Source organism: Rhagoletis pomonella, unplaced genomic scaffold (genome assembly GCF_013731165.1).
Source record: "Rhagoletis pomonella isolate Grant_MI unplaced genomic scaffold, Rhpom_1.0 Rhpom_scaffold_00005, whole genome shotgun sequence".
NCBI classification, from domain to species: domain Eukaryota; kingdom Metazoa; phylum Arthropoda; class Insecta; order Diptera; family Tephritidae; genus Rhagoletis; species Rhagoletis pomonella.
In genome coordinates this window covers 38,444,695-38,468,805 of record NW_023458559.1, presented here as the reverse complement: position 1 = coordinate 38,468,805, position 24,111 = coordinate 38,444,695, and the positions used below count along the sequence as shown (strand labels likewise).

The 24,111-nt window shown below is 33.7% G+C and overlaps 1 protein-coding gene across 1 annotated transcript in view; it reads right to left on the bottom strand.

Moving 5' to 3' along the window:
- LOC118738905 (cAMP-dependent protein kinase catalytic subunit 3-like) overlaps positions 1-10,282 on the bottom strand; it is a gene marked incomplete at its 3' end in the record, with an annotated part of 51,907 nt that extends 41,625 nt beyond the window's left edge. The window contains 1 exon segment of the mRNA XM_036469951.1: positions 10,109-10,282.
- Positions 10,283-24,111: the final 13,829 nt, after the last annotated feature.

Genomic DNA, 24,111 nt, shown 5'->3' with positions numbered 1-24,111 from the left:
ACTTACATTATTTTCCAGGCAAGTTATCTATTAAAAAAAAGGAGTTTGCTGTTTTCTCATTCACCTTACTTACTTTTATGAACTTAGGAAAAGTAGCCTTGCGACCTCCTATTATAGCACTCACAACTTGCCACTAAAACCGCGATGACACAATGGTCAATTAAATATAGAAAAATCTACGCTCAATACACGTCCAGGTAATTTAATTCTCCCATATATCAGGAGGTAAGTAAATAAGTGTCGGATACCTTTGCTGACCATCGCCAATTGTGGCATAAAAGAGCATTTTACAATGACAGGCGAAGCAACAACAGCGAGTGCCCTCGGCAAAAGTGGGGCATGAGCTAATGCATTTTTCTAGTTAATTGCTACAAGATCAACCATGTCAACATTAAAATGAAATAAAACATACATATTTATACATGCAGTGTTATAAAAACAGGCGATAAACAAATAATAAAATGTGGGTGCATGCAGAATGGCAATTTAAGTGAATAAACTTAATAAAATTACATAAGAGTAGTACACGTATATACATAGGTGTAAATTATGCGATGCAGCTTTATGTATTTATACATACACATATGTATGTGCAATCATACATGAGTGAAGGTGCATTAACATACATATACCTACATATGGATATGCACCTATGACAGTTCAATAGATAGTCATATGAAGGCGTGTTCGTATATGTGTGAAAAACACTTGCTCGCGAGCTAATGCAATAATATCCGTTGTTGAGTGAAAAAATTATATTGGCAGTTATAACTTTTCAAATTTGTTTTTTTTTTGTGCGCTACAAAAGCTGGCAAGGCCGCGCAGGCTTTTGCGGTTTTCTGTTTTACTTGCTTATATTTTTCATAATTTTTTCCCCATTTTGAGGCACTTTCAATTTTTGTTTAATGTATTATCTTCCACCGCATTTTCATTAAAATTTATTTCGCTCAAATGCATTTATGTATGCACATACATTCTTTTACCCAGTACTTTCAATTAGATTTGCTGTTTCACGCTTCTTTTATTTATAATAATTGCACTTTCACTTATCTACGCAAGATCACTTTCGACAAGAGCAAGCATTTTGCTTTTTTTTCATTTTACCTGTTGCTCATTTCATTGCCTGCTTTTTTTTGGTTTTGTTCTTTGCTTGCGCAAATCTCAAAGTGAAATGTGAAAAGTCAGAAATGGAAATGAGTACATAACTCAGTGATTATGGGCCGTAGCGACGGACGGATTAGACAAAGTAGTCTACATACTGCCTCACCGACGCATCGCCGATCTTCGACGCAAACATTCACACACACTTCTGAGCTGATTGATGTACGCTCCTCGAATGGATCTGGAAAGCTCTTAGGTTTTTGTTTTGATGCTGAAATGATCTAGGATGGGCGGGGGAGGTGCATGTGTTGTGGTGATTATCAATTTTCACCTAACAAATAAATCGACACTTATTCCCGGCATTCAAATATCGGGGAAACAAACACAAAAATCTACACAAAAATGTGCCAGCCAGAAAAAAAGGTAGGAAATTTGAATGGAAATTTCAAAAAAAAAAAACGGAAAAGTTTTTTTAATATAAATTTAGATTTTTTAGCACACTTGTGTTTTTAAAAATATTGTAAAGCGAGCTGTTTATTGTAGAATTTTAAAGGGTATAGACATGAATGAAAAACGCTAGACCGGAAGCTATTATTAGAATTAGCAAGTTAGTGAAAAAAGTTTAACAGATTTAGTGTATGTTCGCATGAGGAAAAACTCGGTTGTTTGAATAACAAACCTATAGGCAATTGAGAAATCTGAGAGCGGTTATGTTGAAAATATTTTCTTCTTGCAAGAAAAGTAGTTAATATTATTTTTCGTTTAATTTTTGCTTTATATTGAAAAGTAAAGTGAAAGTCAATCAATAATCATTATTTTAAGATAAACATTTTTCGAGTCATCTATAATTATTATTCAAGGCTTTATATTATAAAAGTCCTATCATAATAATTATCAGAGAGATAAATATTTTTAAGTCTTCAAAGACTTTTATTTTAAGACTTATATTAAAAGGTTTTTTCATAATAATTATGAGCGCGAAAAAAATTTTTAAGTTTTAAAAGACGAGACCCGTTCGGGAATAGTTGGGGAGTAGTTTGGGACCAATTGGGGCTTTGTTTGGGACCCGTCCGGGACTATATACAAAATTTTTTCACACTCATAATTATTATCAAAAGACTTTTATAATATAAGTTTCTAAATAAAAGTCTTTGAAAACTTAAAAATATTTATCTCAATGATAATTATTATGACAAGACCTTTATAATATAAGCCTCAAAATAAAAGTCTTTGAAGATTTAAAAATATTTATCTCGCTGATAATTATTATGAAAAAGCTTTTATTGTATAAATCTTAAAATAATAGTTATCGATGACTTAACAAATTTTTTTCACACATAATTATTATCAAAAGACTTCTATAATTCTTACGAAAATTTTGATGACTTTTTTAAAACTCCACCATGCAAAATTATTATTCTGTGTCACTGGTTTTCAACATTAAGCCAAAGCTTTGAGGGTCAGTTCAAAATTCTGAATATGCTGTTTAAATCCACATAGCACTCGACTGTTTTAATTTACATAGTGCTCGACCGTGTCCTTCAATATTTCCTTGTCACGGAACGGTTGGAGACTAGCTTAAAACTACTACACTTCTACATTTACTCCTACTGTAAAATAGTTTTCAGATCAGGCGATTTGGGAAAGCCGTCAACACCTAAAAATCTAGCCAGCCTCAGTCGAAACATACCTTAAACTAAGCCAAGGCCATACACTAAAAGAACCATCTCGACAGCGCGACATTATGCTGACCCGTCATACGTAAAATACACAAAGATTAGCATCTAGGTTCCTGTAGTAGGTTGGACCTCACCATATACCAACGTTATTTTCCGATAATAACCGGTTCATCTTCCGCACCAGTCTAGTTCGGCACATCGTTAATATCTGTGATTCCAGAAAAGACTTTTCCAATTTGAACGGAGGCGATTATTGGGCGAAGCATAGCATAAGTTGTCAGGTACAGGACTTAGTAGGGCTCATGAGATGCGTTGGTGCAATACTGTCACCTGCCAAATAACCAAATGTATCATGTAGAGACCAGGCAGAGAGGTGTGAAAGTCCTCCATCTCATACAGAGAAGGAAAGCGCTTCGTACGAGTTATGATAGGACCAGTTCTACTTCTTCTTTTACAATAGGGTAGTGCAGATCTTCGGCAGCAATTATTTGAGATATGTTAATGTTTTCTATTAATTTTTTTAAGACAATTGGTACTACGTCACGGAGCGATCTGAGTAAATACTCAATATTTTATATCAATTTAAGATCTTTAAATATTCCCGAAAGTCATTAATAGCAAGACCTTTTCGTTGCCCAGTTCTTGGTGGTCACGCTTTTGATTTCTTGCAATAAAATTATTTTGTTGTGTAAGCATCATTTGAAGCACATTTTCTGGTAATCCTCCAGCGACGTAATCACTTTCTATTGAGTTCCGCTTCGTCCCTAGTACACCCGGCATTCCCTACCACGAGACTGTTTCCTGAGCATGGAATTCCGGAAAATTTAGAGACTTAAACTCTACCACCTATCCCAGAGAGATCCATCCGTATCATTTCCAAGGCTTCCTAAAATCGGTGTGAGTGTTCGAGATGGGTGGGGCGACATTCATGACAGAGATCTGCCACTTATATAGAAGCTATGAACATGTACATGTTTTCAAGATGTAATAGGATATGAATGTAAATACATTGGCCATTTCGATTAATCAAACTTGACAATCTTGGCCTATCAGATCCTCAGATATATGAGAGCCTAGCGATATTTGTATCAGCGGTTTTGCGGGAGGTATTGTAGATGACTTGAATCTGATTTATGTTATGTACACACACACACAAATGGAGTGTGAAATATTGGTGGTTTAGTACACGCTCACTAACGCAGTCTCAATAAAATAAACTACTTTATAGGACCTTTTCCTACATTTGGAAGTTAGACTGATTAGTCTTTTTTGCGAAAAAAGTACACTTCATAATGCAGCAAGAAACAAGAAGAAATTATATTCATATATACATAGCTTACATCTCTACATTTTCTACATGAATAATTTTTGGTCGTTTTCAGCCTTTAGTGTTTCATTGCTGTTAAGTACTAGATGTTAGTACATATCTATGTAGTAAATAGCATGTTTGTACAAACATTAGCAAGCCATTAATTACTAAATAATATATGTTTTTGTGTAAATTAAACAGCTTGCGAGTAGCCTTCTAGGAAACTGGATCAGTTGTCATTAACACTTCAACAGATGCAAACACAAATAAACTCATCATATGTAGCTTTTGTTTATTTATAAAGGTCTACCACATATTGAGTAAAATATTGTTTTGTGAACAACGATTTCAATGTACATAATTATGGCCTCTTAATTTCATTGTGTAAAAGAAATTTAAAAATGGTTTGCAACCATTAGCGCACACAAGGGGTGGGTTTTGGGGTTCAAACCCCCCCTAAAGCTAATAACCTCAAATACAAACTGTATCTTAAAGCTAAGAATCCAGCTCTCAAGGAAATTATAAGAAATATTTATTATAATTTCTGTTGCTTGAAAAAGCGCTTTGCTTTTGCTGTCAATTTTCATGAGGAAATGAATATACGAGCATTTTTTCTTGAGAGCTGCAAACTGATTTAAGAAATTTTGGTAGAAAATTCCTTTTCCGTTTTTCGTCCGTCGTTTTATATAAATTTTTCGTTTTTCTTGAGAGTTCAGTTAATTTTACCGGTATTCGAAATAGTTTTTAAGGAAAGAACACAACCGACTTCAATTCTTATATTCACATTTAGGGGTACCGTTAATTTCTTCATGATCCCCTTCATCGGATCTCTAAACCAAATTACAGGCCGAACCTTGAGGTACCATCTTTCTACAAAAAAATTGTTATTGAAATCGGTACACGTGGTCCAAAGTTACGTATTCCGGCGAATTGATAACCTCCCCTTTTTTTAAAGTCGGTTAAAAGTGTTTGAGTTCTGTTAATCTTATGTAAATAAAGTGCAGTTTATGAATTTTAAAACGCTTATTTATTTATTACATACTGTACATAAAACTTGCATAAATATATTTTAAAGAGCGTATTATCTGAAGAAAATTTTCAATATTTTCCGGTGATATATCTTCAGAAATATAAAACCCCCCCCTAAAATATATTCCTGGGTGCGCCCCTGTTTGCAACATTTGTGTATTAAATCTTAGATATGTTGAGCTTCATGCTGGCGTGTAAGTTTTTATTTATTTAAACAAATAATTTTTAGCAAAAAAACCGACTTAAAAAAATATATATATATATATTTCCAGATCTACTACCTTTCCGTTGCAAAAAGAAAAGAGAATCGAAATCGGTTGACGTGGTCCAAAGTTATGCGGTTATAAAAAAAAAAAAAAAAAATATTCCGACGAACTGATACCCTTTTTGGAAGTCGGTTAAAAAACATACCTAAAAAATTGCATTTTGGTTACTTTTTTTGCCTTTTATAAAAAGATAATTTTTATTCGTTCTTCTTGTTTTGCATTTTCATATACATACATACATACATACATACATGTGGTACATGTGGTACATTCGTAAAAAGTAATTCAAGGTCAATGGAAAAGCGTTTCGAATTTAAATACATTTTTTTACTGTTCCAAATTCATATTAATCAAAGAAATTCAAAGTATTTTTGATTAATTATTTATTTAGGTATGCAGACTTAGCTCTAATAAAAGATTTTCAGGTCAATAGAACCAATTTTTTATTTTTTATACATATGTGTTTAAAAAAAAAATTGTAGAGCAAGAGTTTGTTTCAATTGGATTGATCAAAAGTAGAGCAAAAAAGTAATTATTTTCTATTTATAATTTTATAGTTCGCCAAGAAGTTCGTCTAACAACATCACCGCTATAAATAAAATTTATTGAAATAATCAAGCGGCAGACGTTTTTGGGGTTAAGCGGCTTTTTATGATTTTTTTGCATTCGCACTGGTTTTCCCATGTGTTGATAGCACTGTATTAATTTTTAGCCGGCTAGTGAAATAATTCATTAAGAACTCTACTACTTAACGACAAAGCAGGGTTTCCGCATGCTTCTAGCACGATGACAAATTTATACTTAAGTCTGGACAAGTTAAAAATTATATTCGCGATAATAAGTACGAATACGTATGTACACATATATAAATTTACATACATACATATGTATGTGGAATATTTACGATTACCAGGGTACGGATTTTTAGGACCTGAAAGCCTATAAAAAAATGCATAATAAAATAGCGAAATAGGCAGGAAAAGGTACTAGAAATCGCAAAAATGGGAAAATAAGACACTAAAAAAGACAAAAACCGAAAAATAATCGAAAAACACATTTATTTTAGGAATGTTTATTTTACAAGTAAAAAGGGAAAAACCAATAACTAGTTTTATTATAAAAAAAATTGTGTACTTTGATTCTTTAACTATTTACTCCTTTCGAGTTTTTGACTCCTAAAGTTTTCTGGCAGAATTTTCATTCGTTTTTCGCGAATAAAAGCCTTGATGTACTAAACGTGGGCTCGACGTGAGAGAATACAAGTTGCGCCCAACTGAAATAGGGAACGTTTAAAACTTTCATATTATCAGGAATAAGAGCTTTTTCCTTGCCCCTTACAATTAAAGGTATAAAAAGCAAAAAGAGGCAAAACAAGGCAACATCAAATTTTTATATATGGAATCACGGAAAGCTAAATCGTGGACATTTTTAATCGAATATACTCTATCTCTTTAGCAGAAAAAAAGACAATTTCCATTAATTCCGTTCCCTGACGATTACTATCCATAACAAATTTTATTGCGTCTCACATTTAAAAACCAAACAAACTTGGCACTACTAATAAAATCTCTAAAAAAAGCATCATAAAAGAAGAAAGCAAACATAAATGAGCTTAAAAATACAAAAAAAAAAATAATCGTTGCAAATCATTTCGGAGCGTACATTAAATAAAATCAAAGCAGAAAAGAACTACATATGAATATATTCTAGGTGATAAATGAAAGAGAAGAAATTGCAAAATTAAAAACCAAAAAAAAAAAAGCTGAAACATAACTTCAAAAAATTAAAATTCATACAAAAAAGAATTAAAACGCTTGCAACCATCAAAGTTGTGAGCTCTCATAAAAGACTTTTACATTTTTTGCGCATAAAAAAAGATTATGATGCAAGGTAGATACATATGTACATAGAAACTCATGAAAACATGTAAAAAAATTGTACTATAAACGAGTCTGCATTATCTTTAATATGGCACGTTATAAAAAAGCTAATAAAAGTGGAAATTCGATAAAATTTTGGCAAGAAGATGAATTGATTAAAAAAATATTTTGTCGAATATCCACGAAAAAAATGCAGAATAAATGAAAAATAAAAGTAGGATATTGATGACTTCTATAAATATGTTTAAGTTTATTGGAACAAAAAAAGTTGTGTGTGGATCGCACGCGTGGCAGAAGTGAAACTTTCTCTTCCTATTACCAGTAGGTATAGTATTTTTCTGAATAATAAGGAACAATCATATTAATCCTAATCTTAGTCTAAATCTTAAGCTTGGTCTTAATCTTAAACTTAATCTCAATCTTAATCTTAATCTTAAACGTAATCCTAATCCTAATCTTAATCCTGGTGTTAATTTTGATCTTAATCTTAGTCTTAATCCTAATATAATCTTAATCTTTACTTTAATCTTAATCTTAATCTTAATCTTTATCTTTACCTTAATCTTAACCCTACTTTAATTCTTAATCAAAATCTCAATCTTAACTTTAATCTCAATCTTATTCTTATGTCTAATCTTAATCTTAATATTAATCTTAAGAATCTTTATCTTAATCTTAATCTTAATCTTAATCTTAATCTTAATCTTAATCCTAATCTTAATCTTAATCCTAATCTTAATCTTAATATTGATCGTAATCTTAATCTTAATCTAAATATTAATGTTAATGTTAATCTTAATCTTAATCCTAGTCTAAAACTTTATCTTGCTTTTAATCTTAACCTTAGTTTTAATCTCAATCTTAATCTTAATCCTAATCTTAATCTTAATGTTATTCTTAATCTTAGACTTAATCTTAATCTTAGTCTTAGCCTTAGTCTTCCTTTCACTTCCTTTTCTCTCTTCTCACGACTTCATGGAACCCGTTTCCAACACATGGTACCTCTTTGGCTGAGTCTCAAAAGAAATCATTTAACCAAATTTAAAGCTTACAAAGTTACTTTCTTCAACTACAGTGTCCTGTAGGCAGGTCTGTAATAAAGCTGAGTTTCTCTTTAGTGAGGTAAATTGTAATATTGTATCTCTCCATTTAATTACCACCAAAATTCATCCGTAATTAGCTTCGTTCTTCTATTTATCTTTCCTGAGCTCTTCCGTTAATCGTGTTTGGAGCCGCTACAAGAAATGGCTCAGATGGTGTGACAGTTAAGGCTGCTGCCTCTCTGGCTAAGCTGTCCGCAACATCGTTTCCCTCTTTTCCTTTATGGCCTGAAACCTAAGGCAGTTGGATATCAATTGCCGTTAAGTTTCTCAATGCACTTCAAGATTAGAGAGGATCTCCATCTGAAAAATTGGTCGAGAATTTCCCCATAAGCACCACTGGGCTAAGGCAAGCCTGAGGACCAAAATACCTTCTTTAATGGCTTCTAGAGTTTCGCCTAGATGTAACCCTCACTTTAAAATAGAGTACAATACAAAAGCTGTATTTTAATTTTTCTCTCGAAAAAAACCTAAATTGCTCATATACGTTTATCTTTATACCCGTACTCCCAGATTATAAATCATTTCCTTTGATAGGCATTGAATTTTAGTTGTTAGGGTAATTCTTGAAACAAAAACTACCATCCCATAGGTCACACTATTGCATGACCAATATTTGGCTGCTAGACGCCTGTACCTTCGTATATTTGCTAATGGTTTCAGCCCGGTAGACTTCGCTGGGATATCGGAAACATGGGAGTATGGGGAACGGAACTGCTTTTACTCCAAGATGTCTGAATTTGATATTCCTTTCGCAGCCAAGACGACTAGTTTTAATGACATTCCGCAATACCACTAGATTTGTCATAATTGGGAAGGGCCTATCTGAGCCGTTCGATACCAAACGATTTAACTCTTGCGTGTGCTTTCTTTAATCTGAAGCTGGAGCAGATAATGAGAGTCGCAGAGCTGAATCGCTCAGGTACATATTTTTATAAGAGCGTCATTGACTTCACAAAACGCACCTTTTGTTATAAGTACCTTTTCCTAGTTGGATATGGAGCAAGTGTAATGGGTCTGGAGGTGAAAGAAAAGAAGATGCAGTATCTCCTGTCTTCAAACAAATCTTGCACCCAAGACAAGCGAGAATAAGGAACGGCTGACGCAGTTTATTGGACTGGCCCAAAGTCGCTTAGGCGGGTACAGCGCCAAACAAAAGAAGAAGAATATTTTTTGCATTCAAATTTCATAAAAATTTCCACCTATAAGTAAAATTTCAATAAAAATTTTTAATATTTTATTTTTTTTCTTAAATTACAATGGGAAGTGATCAATGACCTTTTGAATCAAAAAGCGTTTCGCGAATTAAAAAGTATAAATTTAATTTTGTCGTAAACATTTCCATATAACACAATAAGTGCCTCAAAAACCATTATGACGCCATAAAATATTGAAGATTAAAAAAACATTAAAACATATGAATTGCGAAATAATTTTACAAAAAATATAGATTTAAAAAATAAAGCTTAAATTTTTGTTTACTTTTTCACTAAAAGCTCAAAAAATCAGCCGAAATTTGGTTAAAAATTATGAAATAACCAGATATATGTTTTGCTTGAAAAATAAATATTAAAAACAGCGTACAAATTTATAAAAAATTGATTTATTTCTTTAATTGCTAATGGTAATGTGCGAAAAATCAATTTAATGGATCTTTTAATAAATTTTCGACAGGCAAAAAGTTTTTTGAATAAAAAATATTTTATCAATACATAAAAATGTAGAAAAAAGAAATCAAACTCACCCGCTTGCGTACAGAAAAACGCAATCAAATTTAAAAATAATCGCTGTGAAGCGTAGAAAAACGACAAATCACTGCTGGAAAGCGATGCTGTGTGATTTAAAAGTTGAAACGATGATTTTTTGCGTTGCTTTACTTTTTTGCTCAGCCAAAAGTTTTTTTGTTGTTTGTTTTAATTTTCCAAATATCTTCTTTTTCAATATTTTTATTTTTTTTGTTGTAAAATTAATTGTTTGTTAGCGCTTTATTGCGTTTTTGCTTATTAAAAATTTTATTGAATATATTTTCTTACACTTTTTGCACTTTTCTTGTTTTTGTTTTTGATTTTTTTTTCTCTTGCTTCTTTTCAAACTTTTCCTTGCTCGCTTTTCGCTTGCTTCTATTGCTGCGCTTGCGAAATTTTTAAAAATAAATATTATTCAAAAAATTTCACAATTTTCAAAAATTAAAAATAAAAATTTTCCGCGCACAAAATGATGTCTGTGTGCGCGCGTGTGTGTATGTCTGATTGAGTACGTAAACCGTAACAGCGCGCGGGTGGCTACTTTGTGCGATTGTGATCCGTTCCGATTCGTTTCGATGCTCCGCTTGTTCGCTATGCGACTGCCTCGTTGGGCGGTTGGCAGACGTTTCGTCTATGAATGTAGCGCGTTATGGAACAATACAATTTTACAAGAGGCTTTTTGTTGTTGTTCTTGTTTTCTGGCTGTTTAGCGACTATGCTTTTACTTGCACTTGCAGAATTTATCACTTCGAGTGGGATGTGACGATGAGTTCTTCCTCACCTGTTGTTGGTTGGGTTTTGTTTTTTCTGCTTCGTATTTTCCAGTTTTCCACTTCCTTGCTTCAATTTTCTATCATCTCTCAACGTCTCCACTTTCTCCGCTGTTTCTTGCTTCATCCACCCCTGCTTTTTTGTTTGCTCTCTAGCTATATATCTATACCTGTGAAAAAAAGAAAGAAGTAAATTTAAAAAGCTTCAAAAATCGTGCAACTGATTTGCCTTTCAGTACGTTTTTGTAATAAAAGTTTAAGCGAAATGTTCAAATTTTCACACAAATTTGTGTTTGCAATTTGCAAGCTAATAGCGCGCTAATGTTGGAACATGACGAAAAACATTACGCGCACAACAGCTTTTCGCGCTCTGCTAATGGCAATTAAGACAAATACAAAGAAAATAGGAATACAAAATTTTTAAAATTTCGAAAAACTTGATTTTTTTTAATGTTTTTTCAAACAATTATTTCAGTTTCTTAAGCGATTTTCCTCCATTTTTCGCAAAAAAAAATCACAAATTTTCTGAGAACAAAAAGTGTGCTCAATGATCTAGAATTTCCGGTTTGTTTGCGAAATGTACATTAATGTTTGTTTGTATGTAAGCAAATTGGTGCTGAATGGGCGCAACCGCTTTGGTTCACTTCAGCTTTTTTGTTTAGAGGTCCAGCAGTCAGTAAAGAAATATATGTATGTAAGTACATACTTATTTACGATACATACACACATATGTACAAACGAATCTTCATATTGATCTGAAGCAAGTTTCGAATAATGTGGTCAGCAATAGTTGGAGTGAAACATGAAAACTGCACTACAACAGAAGTTGCAGCTTGTTGATTTTTCTTATTGTTTTTTCTCTTTGGGAGTCAAAGCATTATGAGTCAGAGAGGCCTACTATTTTCCTAATACCACCAATGGATATCGCATCCAATATACTTTTTGGCAGCTTTCGCTGCTGGGAAGGCACCAAGGCTATCTTGAATCTCGAATTTAAGCTGAGCGAAGAGTTTCGTCCTCTGAGAGGTGTGACTTGACAATGTAATAGTGGCTGTTTTTTAATAGTGCCTATTATCAGGCATGTCCAAAGCTATCAAGTGTACTAGAGTGTCATAACCTTGCGTCAACAAAACACCCAATGCCCCTAAATCTGACCGCAATCTTTGCTGCAGCGGCTCTACCTACGAGAATCCGGAGTCGTTCGAAGTACCACTCTGGTTCCAATAAGGGCCCTTGCACCCGCTTCCGTATTTCTAGAATTTAGGGCGAGTTTACAATTTGCAGAACACCTAGAAAAAGTATAATTGATTCAAATTATAAAAGGTAGGCAGTAATCTGCTCCTCACAAAGAGTGCAGTATTGCCCGATTAAGAAAGCGCTTCATCTCCTCTCGCATGAACAAAATGGGGGAAATGTGTAGGGAACACCGATTTTTGGGATGACCCTGCTTATTTTACGCTAATTCAGAGCAGACTGTTTAATCCCAATCTTGCTGTGGGATCCGGCGACTGCCTGCGGGAAGGACATTGCTCGGCGTGGAGGAAGGCACCTATTACAGAAGGCTTACACAATCAATCGATTTCACGGCCGATATATAGGCCAATCAGTCGTTTAATTATTATTGCAAGTGCTTGCCCTCCTCCCGCCCATCCGTACGAGGGGCGCTATCTGCACTACGTACGGCACTTATTTTTTAATTTGCGCCGAGTCCCAAAAGGCAGGAGCTGGTTAAGTGTTGAGATTTAAAACAATTCAGCTACAGAACCAAATTCATCAAGCTCTCAAGATGGCGATGTCTCCCCGACGCTATACATGACCAAACTGCTTGCACCACCAGCTGAAGTCTATATAGTCAATAACGCCGACGATTGTGTCGTGATGTCTACCGGCATAAATATTGAAAGTTTGTGCTGTAAGGTATTCGGTTATCCCTCCGAGCTCGCGAATTTGTTCGCAGTCAGAAATTTAAACCTCTAAGCGGTTAAATATTCGTGCTGCTCGACCTAACCACGCTCTACTTCGCCATTTGAGAAGACAATTAGTGGAATGGAAGTAGGATCTTCAGCCGTACCTCAGCGAAACATTTTACTTGGAGTTACCGAAGCAACAGTCATTGACTAAAAAAGACTGTACAAATCGGGTTAAACATATATTGTTTTTTTTTCAGTACCCCTTAGTAAAATTCCATGCTCATCACTTTTGTAAACATGTCAATCATTTATGTAACTTACTTACCCTTTTAAATCAACTTATTTAAATTAGACTGAAAAATTCAAAATTTCTTTCTGGAACCTGGACACTTTAAAATATAGTATTTACATAGCTTACAAACATGAAATCACTTACTTTAAAAATTATTTTCCAAAATTGAAGATTTTTCAAATACACCACATATTTTATCTTTGTGAATATTTTTTTTATGATCTTATATTTCAACTATTTATATTTGCTTAAACTTTTCAAAAACTTTAGTTAACCTTTTTAAAGCGACTAAAACCAGCCAGCTTTTGGATATTTACTTTTTTAGCTGCGTTTGTGAATTCTAAAATTTTTACAAAAACGTTTTTTATTAATAATACTTTAATTGTTTTTTAGTAGTCTCTAAATTGTTCGTTCATTCAAACTTCCAGTTCACTTCACAAAACTCCTCCATTCACTTTTGCACAGACCACTTTTCTTACAAAACAAATAAATATTCTTTAAAAATTAAATATAATTTAGCACTTCTTGCTGCCGCTATTTTGAACCGTTTGCCTCCAAGTCTTGTACGTAACTGAAATTGAAAGATACGCGAAGGCGTATAATAAACAGCAGCCAAACAAATGGCAGACAATCGGCTAGCCGCCAACCCGCTAGCGACTTAGTTCGAGCACACTATGCGCTAACGTTAAAAGTTGAATGCTAAAGATTGGCAGACAACAGTCGGTCGGCCAGTCAGTCCACAGGCAAGCAAACAAGCAAGTCAACAAGCAAGCAGCTCGGCACTCATACGCCCCACACACATCTCGCCAACAGCCGTAAAACCAAACGTCCACACAAGCTGTTCTCGTATGAACCGAATTTCTGTTGTCTGTCATTTTCTCGTTTCGGCCAACTTCGTGCATAAGTGGCAGCACCGACCAGCAGCCGTAAGCATGCTTTTGCCGGCGCTTTGTTTGTGTTTTGATGCCGCTGCAACGCTACTACTTGCCCCTATCGCTGGGATTGTGATTTGTGATTTTTTTCTTTTTATTACTTTTATTTCTTCTAGATAGTTTTTGTGTTTACATATTTTCGTTTCGTTGTTTAGTGCTGCTCGTACATTTTTCTGCTTTGTTTTTGTAGTTCTTCAGCCTTTGCTTCTTCTTCTTCTATACAGTTTTGTCGTTATTTGCCGGTGACCTGTTTTAAATGCATCAGCTGTGTGTGGCACAAAGTAAAGTGCTGCCAGCTCATTGAAACCTAAAACTTACATTTGCACACGTCTGTAATGTTTCTTTGCGAGTAGTTTGTTCGCCACAAATATGTAGTGTGTACCTACGTCAACATCAAGCTCAAGTGCTGGTACTCTCAAGTGCAAGTGCGTTTGCGACTAACTAAATATGTATGTACTTTTATCCGAATTGTAGGTTCCACAGCTGTGTTGATGTTATGCGTTATACCGTTATAACTTCCTATGGCATCCAATGACGCTTGCACTGCATCATGTAAATTGTTTTGCTAATTGTCTACAGCCTCTTGGTTTATTTTTATTTTCACTTATTTACGTAAGTATACATAACTGTAATGTTAACCAAGGTCGAGGACGAGTGCAATGGGCAAGAGTGGCAGAAGTAATCTCTAGAACTATTTTCAGTATTCAAAGAGATTCACAAATGTTGCTTTGACTTGTAAATCGTTTTCGGAAGCAGACGGGACATCTGCTTCGGACGCACATTGCTTTACTAATTCCTAACAATTGTAAACTATGGGGTACAAATCAGGGGGAAAGCTGGATAAAGGTAACAATAGGAAATAGTCGGAAAGGTTCGAAGTCTTAATATAATAGGTGCAGTAAAGAGTACACCGTAGAAAGGACATGTTATTTTGCATTAAATCACGACATACTTTCATTCGCGGTGTGCCCCTAAATAGGCCTCTTAAACTAGAGGCAGCAAAAGAGCGATCACAAAAATTTAATGCAAATTTTGTTTAAAAACTAACAATATCTACAAATCATCATACAATATCTAAATACAATATCTGCATATATTCTTTTGGTATTCAAGACCAATAAAAATACACCACTGTCACGTTTTTTTATAAATGTAGCGACGGAAAACTATTTGTAGGGTGATTCAATAAGACCGCAAATGTTCGCAATGGCGCCATTGCTTCATGCGGTCTGTGGCAAGTAGCACCGTCCTCTTGAAAACACATTTTGTACAAATCCATGTGATCTAATTCAGGCCATAAGAAGTATGTTATCATGCCACGATAACGTCCGTTACTGGCTCCATTTTCGAAGAAATACGGTCCGATGACTCCACACCAAACAATGACTCATTGTGGGTGCATAGTTTTTTCTCACAGTGGGTACAGTTTTGGTGGTTATCGTACGAGTTTAGGTGAAAATGTACCAGTCACGAATAATGATTCGTCAGCGTTTGGATGATTTTTACGCGTTTTCCAACTGAGTATCTCTCCATGACTAAGTTTACCAAAGTCAAAGCTGTCAAAGATATCCATGACCCTTTCATTTAATAAAATGTACGGTAATAATAGGAACAAAAAGGATAAGAGTCTGCAATGTGAACGTGTTTGGTATTTTTGCAAAGGCAAGTTATCCACTAAAACGAATTATACAGAACTTTCTTCATAAAATGAATTATATGTCGCCAGAAAGCCACTATAGTCGACAAACTTTATATGAAGAATACCGTTTAACAAGAGCATAGCCATGCGTAAGCTCTTCACGAAAACAAATGTCAAAACTACATTCTTTAAAATAAAATGTTGGTTTGACGTTTTTTATTTCCACAATGGTAGAGAGCTACAGGATTAAATATTTTGGAATAAAATGAAACACAGGGTGTCCCTGCGGTATTCCAGAAAAACAATTTTTTTATCAAAATTTCAAAAAATGTTAAGTTTTAATGGAATGAATAAAAAATATACATATGTAAAAATATTTTATTTTTTATTATTTTATTTAATAGTATGGGCTTTTAGCCTTAGAAAGAAGAAATAAAAACCTGCTCATTTTTTGCACTTTTCGAAGTAATGCGTTTTTTACTAATGCATACAACAATTTTTAAATTTTTTGTCAGTGCCATCAGATCTGCACGATTCGTTTTATTTCCAAAAATGAAGTGTCAGATTAAAAAGTTTCAACTGTGGACAATAGAGGCTTATTTTTTTTTTTAAGAGTTGTCACCTGTTCAAAAATTAAATTTCATTTTTTAATAAGTTAAATGAATTATTGAGTGTTGGGTATCAACCGAAATGTGTATGAAAAATGCATTTTCAGTGAACTTATAAAAGTAATCCAAAAACAAATTGAATTTTTGGATTAAGCGTCCTTAGTTTTAACAAGAAGCGAATTTTTATTTAAATCCGTTCATAATTCTATTTTTGCACACGTTTTATATGGAAGGGAAGCACTGTGCGACGCGATGATGTGGTGCGAGGTAAAGTGATCAGATATGAAGAGTTGAACACTGATGGAATGTTACGATGTGATTTCATACAAAATAAAGTAAAACGTCATGATTTGATATGTTATATGTATGTTGCAGAATTATGTATTGCCATACATAACTACATGATGTAGTATGATGCGATACTAAGTGATAAGATGCGATGTGATGTTCAGACCCAGCGCAAAGGGGGAATACAAATAAACATCTTATGATATGAGCAATGCTTTACACTGTATGTGATAATAATACCCTAGTCAGACCTTAAAAAAAAACTGATAAGCTTGATGTGGTTGGGAAACAAACAGTGATTGGGAGCACAAAGAAACGGACAAGGACAACGTATATACGTAAATAAAAAAAAAAAATCTACGCGTTGATAGCATAACTTATAGCTTTTGATTCCTACGGTGCCCAACACTTTCCCAATTTATCTGTAAATACGTATTTAGCAATCCACTTTGTATTTTAATTTATCTGCTTACGTAGGCATATTTTTGTAACTCGTAGTTCGCTTCCTTGTAGCTTCTCATGAATATATATAAATATGTATATTATATACATATAAATCACGTACATACCTTTGTGCACACCTCCATCATCCCATTCCTCATTAACTAAACGATTTTCAGCTATTCGAATTGTTTATTTTCCTAGCGAGTGTATATTTCCAAAATTTCTTATGAAGCTGTTATAAAATACAAGTGAGTCACTTCAAGATCCCACCTATGGCACCCATTTGACTCCGAAAATCGGGTACGTATGTTGCTTAAATAAATACATATATATGCACAATTTCTCATGCAGTGGATAGAATATACAATCATGGATATAAAAAACACCCAGCAGAAAAATCTCGAGTGATGTACCTTCACTGAGTTCAGAACAAGAGTTGTTGTTGTTGAAGTTAGGTTAGGATGAAGTGGCTGTCAGTAACCCCACCAGCACATATGTGGTCCGTAATTCTGGGCCCATTTTTACGCCACGCGGATCTGAGAATTATTCCTGGATCAAAGAAAAACTTTCCTTACTTAAAGGTCGAAAATTCTTCCGAATGAGTAAAAAATTCTCCCCACTGAGTAATTTTTCTTTGGAATGTGTAAAAGCGTACACGAAGATATGGAACCGTGGATGTAATCTATCATTTTGAAGAAATGTTGGGCATGAAAAGAGGATAAAACTTCTTTAGTGCTATTTCGGTCCCATTTTTATTCATTTTGATTGCTGTTTTTCTTCAATTAAGAGAAGTTTTTTTTTAGTGTACTACCTCTCTTTAGCCTACATAGTATTTTTGCTTAAAATAATTTACAATGAAGGTCAGGTGACTACTGAAAATATACTTAATATAAGATTAGTCCGAATTTATTTCCAAGTGGACCAGTCCAGAAAGATAATTGTTCTTTACATTGCACTTAAAATTTAAAATATTTACAATGCAGTCAAGGTAAACGGTTGTGATTTACAAAATAACAATCATTTCATGTAAAATTTTTACGCAGCTCAGCACGGTACTTTACAACCAGATACTTCTCGGGAAATATCTGTTGTCGTAGTGTTTACATCCATACATTTTATGAGGCAATCGATTAATTAATGCTCCTATTAAGATGCTTGTACTCTAATTTGTGTACTATGTATTATTCGACTTTTCATTTTACCTGTCGTAAACAATAAACAATTAAATGGAGAAACAAATATTGCAAACTTGATCGAGGCTCCTGTCTTTCATTAACTCTTTGTCGATGGATGTGTTTAATCGAAGGGCAAATAAATACACTTTTTCACATTGGTATTGATTTGCAATATTGATATGTTTATTTATCTTTTAATGACCTCTCTTAAACTCCTGCTTCAGTTCGCTGGTGGTTAATTAATTTTTTTGGAATATCGTTTAAATTTCATTTTTGAACTTTTTTCTTTTATTTTTGAATAAATAAAAATGTATTTATGTACATTAGTATGTATGTAGATACTATGTACTTATGTATTTAAGTAAGCATGTGCAGACTTCACGAGTTTTGAATTAGTAAACCCGGAAGTACTGGAAACCATGCTGATATTCTTTTAGTTCAACTTTCGAATAGATTTGAAGAATGACAAAGGTCACGAAAGTACATCGTGCTCTTTAAAGATTACCACCAGTATTGAAAGATGTGGCCATAACGAGATACATATCTATTTACTTTTATAATATAAGTCCTTTATCAGAGAGATAAATATTTTTAAGTCTTCCAAGACTTTTATTTCGAGATGTATATTATAAAAGTCATTTCATAATAATTATGTGTGCGTAAAAAATTTGTAAGTCTTAAAAGACGGGGCTTGCTTAGGACCATTTCGGGAGATCGATACTATTTGGGGAGTAGTTCAGGATCAGTTGGGGCTTAGTTAGGGGCTTTTATAAAAAAAGTCTCAAAATAAAAGTATTTAAAGACTTAAAAATATTTACCTCATGGATAATTATTATGACAAGACTTTTATAATATAAGACTCAAAATAAAAGTTTTGAAGACTTAAAAACATTTATCGCGCTTTTTTTGGTTTTTGTTCTCCAGACGTCAGTATCCAATTTCTATGTAGAATTGCTCGGTGATTCCGAAATTCGGGTTAATTTCTTTTTCTATGGATACGTTTTCGAGATATTTTCAATTAACCATTATTCAGCTTAAAGCAAAAATTGGTTCCATTTAAGCACGTATATCTTACGTACCAATTTAATAATCTTAATATAAAATACTGCAAATGAAAGCCAATGAAGTTCTCCATAAACCGTGTATAAATCACTTTCAGATAGGGCTTATATTTTCCGACAAATTATTTAATTATTCCAGTTCTTTTTTTTAATAAAATAAATAATAAAATGAAACTTTAACAGAAGAAAAATTAAAAAAATAACAGGTTCTGTACCTAATTTTTGCATTTGTACTAAAGCCTGTTCTGTTACAAAAAAAATCAAGTTACTGATGAAGAAAATCGATGTATAAATTCGAAATAATGAGTGGTGAAATGAAAAAAGATATTTTGTATGAAATATGAGCAGAAAAGCGTGTTACTTAGGCGTACGCGGCGTATAAGTAACTTTCTTTACTGTTAAAATGGTGGAATAATACCAGGTGAAGTAATAAGAGCGAGAAGGAAAATTTGACACTACCTTATTGGGAGTGTTCGCCTTTTAGATTTTTTTAAAGGGTAAAGGCCAGAACTATTAAGAATAATTACCCTTTTTGACTACAAAAGGGGTAATAAGTTGAAGCTTTTTATTTAATATATGTACATACATAATATTAAAAATTACTTTTGAAATATCCCTATTTGAAAAATAAAAGAGCCATTTAAATAAACTTAGCATAGTTTATTATTTTTTAATCAAATTAGATAGAAGCTAAACAATTTTGTAGATTATGCTTGTATTTAGTATTGAAAGACAAACACTAACAATAACAGGGAGCTTTAAGCATTTACAGCCAATATAATAAATAAATAATTAAAAACTTAAGTAAAGATTTTTGACGCTAATAAGAGTAATGTTCTCTACTAAATCCACGGAATAGTTCACACAAAGAGAAGCAATACTGAAGACCACCCAGGTTGAAAAATGTCTATATCATACTGAATGAAAGGTAAGACTACGGTTTCAAAACATCATGTTAATGCAGTGCAAACTGATATTTTTAGGCAGAAAAATATGTTAAAATGGGGAAATTAGTAAAAAAGATTTTCGACAAATAAAACTTCAAGGGGTCACTGACAAATGCATACAAAAGTCTTAATAAAAGTAGCCAATGCACTAACTAACTAAAAGTGACAGTTAATGATGTACAACTCGATGTCTTGAGGCAAACACACTTTTCAAAATGGTGATATTAGTAAAATAAGAGTTTGCACAAAGAATACTTCCAAGGACTCACCAATGGATGCATAGACAAATCTTGATAATTTTATGAAGAGATGAAATTAGCTACATGAAATCAGGAACGTGAATACAAAAACGCAACACAAGATATTAATGGTTATAAGGTTTAAATAAATAGATTTAAATCGATATATATGGGAGGTTTATAAAGATTAATCGACTACACCTTTTGCCTTTCAAACGCTTATTTAAATAATCGGCCTAACCTGCTCCGCTGGTGAATGAAGCGAACGGACGCCTTCGTATGCCTACGTTTTTCTGCAAATTACACAGCTTGGCCTAGGTATTATTAATTTTTTAATCACAAATAAATTATATAGTCATTTTCCACAAAAAAGCAAACGAAAATTATAGAAAAAAACAAATTTTATATTTTTCATTTGAATCAGCATTAAAACCTCTTTGAGTCCCTGCACTCGGCCTTTGATAGGCTAGGCTCTCCTAAGCCGCTTTTATTTTTGGTCTATTTTTGGTTCTTATTGAAAGCCTAAATATTTCGGTACCGAGTATCGAAAGTATTGGGTACTTCTTAAATCGGTACCGAGTATCGATCAGTACTTAAAAGTATCGACTCAGCAGATCACTAACCACTTTAGTCCCGATGAGAGCTACACTCAGAAAAAACATTCCATAATGCTAGGAAAAAGGTATATTATTCTAAGGAAATGTTACCTTGAAATGGCTCCAATGACATGGCTGCCTTAACATGGGTAAACGATTTGACTTAGTTTAAGGAAAACACAATTCCTTAGTTTTTAGGAAAAATTTACTTGCCATTTCATCCCCCGTGTAAGGAATAAGTATGTAATTTTGCTCGTGGCGCTCAAACAATGGCAATGGCCGACAGAGCAAACCCAAAAATCCAGCAAAGTAGGGGAAATTGAGAGACCAAATTAACATTTCATTGTGATGAAAAGCTGCTAGTTTCTGCTGGAAAAATTTTTGCCATTTGCCATTTGCCAGCAAGAAAACCAGGTAATCAAAGTCATCTGTTTTCAATTTATGAAAATATGCAAAATTTTTTTATTATCATTATCATTTACTCATGTTTGATTAGCAAATTGCTTTAGGAAAACTTGATAAATAACCACATAAATGTACTCACATTTATGTTGTTTTATTAAACTGCACAAGCCCACTTTCAGAAAATCGCTTTTATGCAGCGCTGGCAGTGTTGAAATATACACATACACATGAATATTTAATGCGATTTATGTACATATGTATCTCAGAACTAAATACTACTTTGCAATTTCGTACGCGCACACAAACTTTCTCAGCCACCACAGCCAGCTTCTTTCCGGGGGAACCAATCACTACATCCTGGAAGTCACTGTTCACTTACATTGAATATTATTGACTGGCTACGTTCCATTTTGCATTTACAAAACTTCGATTGCACATTAATTTATTTTTATCAAATCGTCCCTTTAATGCAATTCATTACTATTTATTTTAGTAAAACTTAATAATCAGAAATTCACACACGATTTTGCATTTTGCTTCCGTCGCTCGTATTTGATAAATAGTTTTGATTGCAGGGTTGGAGGCATTTCAGTAGCTTCCAAACTGTGGAGGAACCGATATTTGGTCCCAAACCGATTCCGATTCAACTGTCGACAGTTTTGAAGCTACTGAAATGCCACCAACACTGCAGTCAAAACTATTTGCCAAATAGGAACGACGGAAGTAAAATCGTGTGTGAATTTCTGATTAAGTTTTACTAAAATAAATAGTAATGAATTCCATTAAAGGGACGATTTGATAAAAATAAATTAATGAGCAATCGAAGTTTTGTAAATGCAAAATGGAACGTAGCCAGTCAATAATATTCAATGTAAATGAACAGTGACTTCCAGGAAGAGTGATTGCTTCTGCCGGAAAGAAGCTACCTGTGGTGGCTGAGGAAGTTTGTGTGCGCGTACGAAATTGCAAATTTATTTATTTATCTGTAGTATGTAGTTCTGAGATACATGTGTAAATCGCATTAAATATTCGCGTGTATGTGTGTATATTTCAACACTACCTGCGATTTTATGAAAGTGGGCATGTGCAGTTTAACAAACAACAGAAATGTGAGTACATTTATGTGGTTATTTATTAAACTTCTTTAAATCCAATTTCGTGAGAGCGAATCACTTATACTTGTATTTGTCCAGTAAAAGTTTTTACGAATTTTCAGGTTTTGGCGTTTTCGTACATAAAAAAAATTGAGTGAGCGAAAATCACAGCTGAAGTTGCAAGTTTTACTGGATAAATTTTGAAAGCGCAGTTACCCATGGACGTGAAAACGGACAACGTGTCAGCTGACACGATCTATCTAATGGGATCTGCGCAAAACGTATTCAACAAAGTGTGATTGAATTTGACATTGCTCTCAGAAGAACCATCCTATAAAGTCAAATTGAAACAAATTTTTATGAATTTTGAATCGATTGTTTATATTTTTTGGCATAATAGGACCCTAAACGAGAGCCAGAGTCTTGGATCTGCGTGTTAACAACAACTCAACACCGCATGACCGTGACGTAGACGTTGCTTCTCTCTCTTTCTATAAACAGCAAACTTGATATGTTTCTACGTACTTCTACACTGCGCTACGTACACGTTCGTGGGTAACCGCGCTCTTGTAAGAATTTGCTAGAACGAAAATCAGGTGATCACATGTTGCTGGATGAAATTTAAACTAATAAAGCTGCCTTTACATGAGGCGATTTTTTAACAGGCAATAATCGCCTGCAAAAGTTGACTTGGTGTCTACTTTGAGGCAAGCGATTTTTTAATCACCATTTACACGAGCGATTTTTCTTGAGCAATGTTGAATCACCTAGAAAATCGCCTCATGTAAATGCAGCATAAGAGTTTCGTACCGCAACTTTTCTGGATACAACCTGTAAAACTGTCAAAAAGAAAAATTGCTCACAGAGAAAGAGAGAAAACCCAAAAAGTACGGGAGCGCTTTTCGGGTAAAACTGGTAAAACTGTCAAATATACCGAGGAGGCCATTTTTTGTTTACATAGCATTTTTTTATCATTTGGCGATCTTCTAAATTTTGCTCAAATACACCCGCAAATTAACAAAAATACTTTTAAAACTTCATATTTCTTCGCTAGGATATACATATTTAATAAGGTGAAAATGCAGATGCGCTTTTGTTGTTGCTTATTCAAATTTGACATTATTTGAATAGCTGATGGTTTGACACTTTTACCAGATTTTACCAGCAAAAATTCTTCGGGTAAAATCTTGCAACTTCTGACAAAGACAGGACCAATTTTACTTTGCCAGACAATTAGGAATTTGCTGCGAATAAACAAGCAATTTATCAGCTGTTCATGCAACTTGCAAACTTTTCCTGGATTTGCGTTCGCATACTTTTTTGGATATTTTTTCTATGAGAGCGAATTCTCAGAAATTAAGTTACTGGAGAGTTGCTGGCAAGTTACTGGATACTTTGTAAACAAACACAACTTATATTAGGTGTATGTATTTGCGTATTCTTCCAGCAGAAAATTCTCAACAGCAAAATTTAATGAATTTTTATCTGTTCTCTCTCCAGGACAGAAATGTTTGCAAAATTACACGAACGCACAACCAGCAAAGACTTGTAAGTTTAACGGCCCGTCTCCACAGGCAAAAGTTTTTGCCTAACAACTGTCAT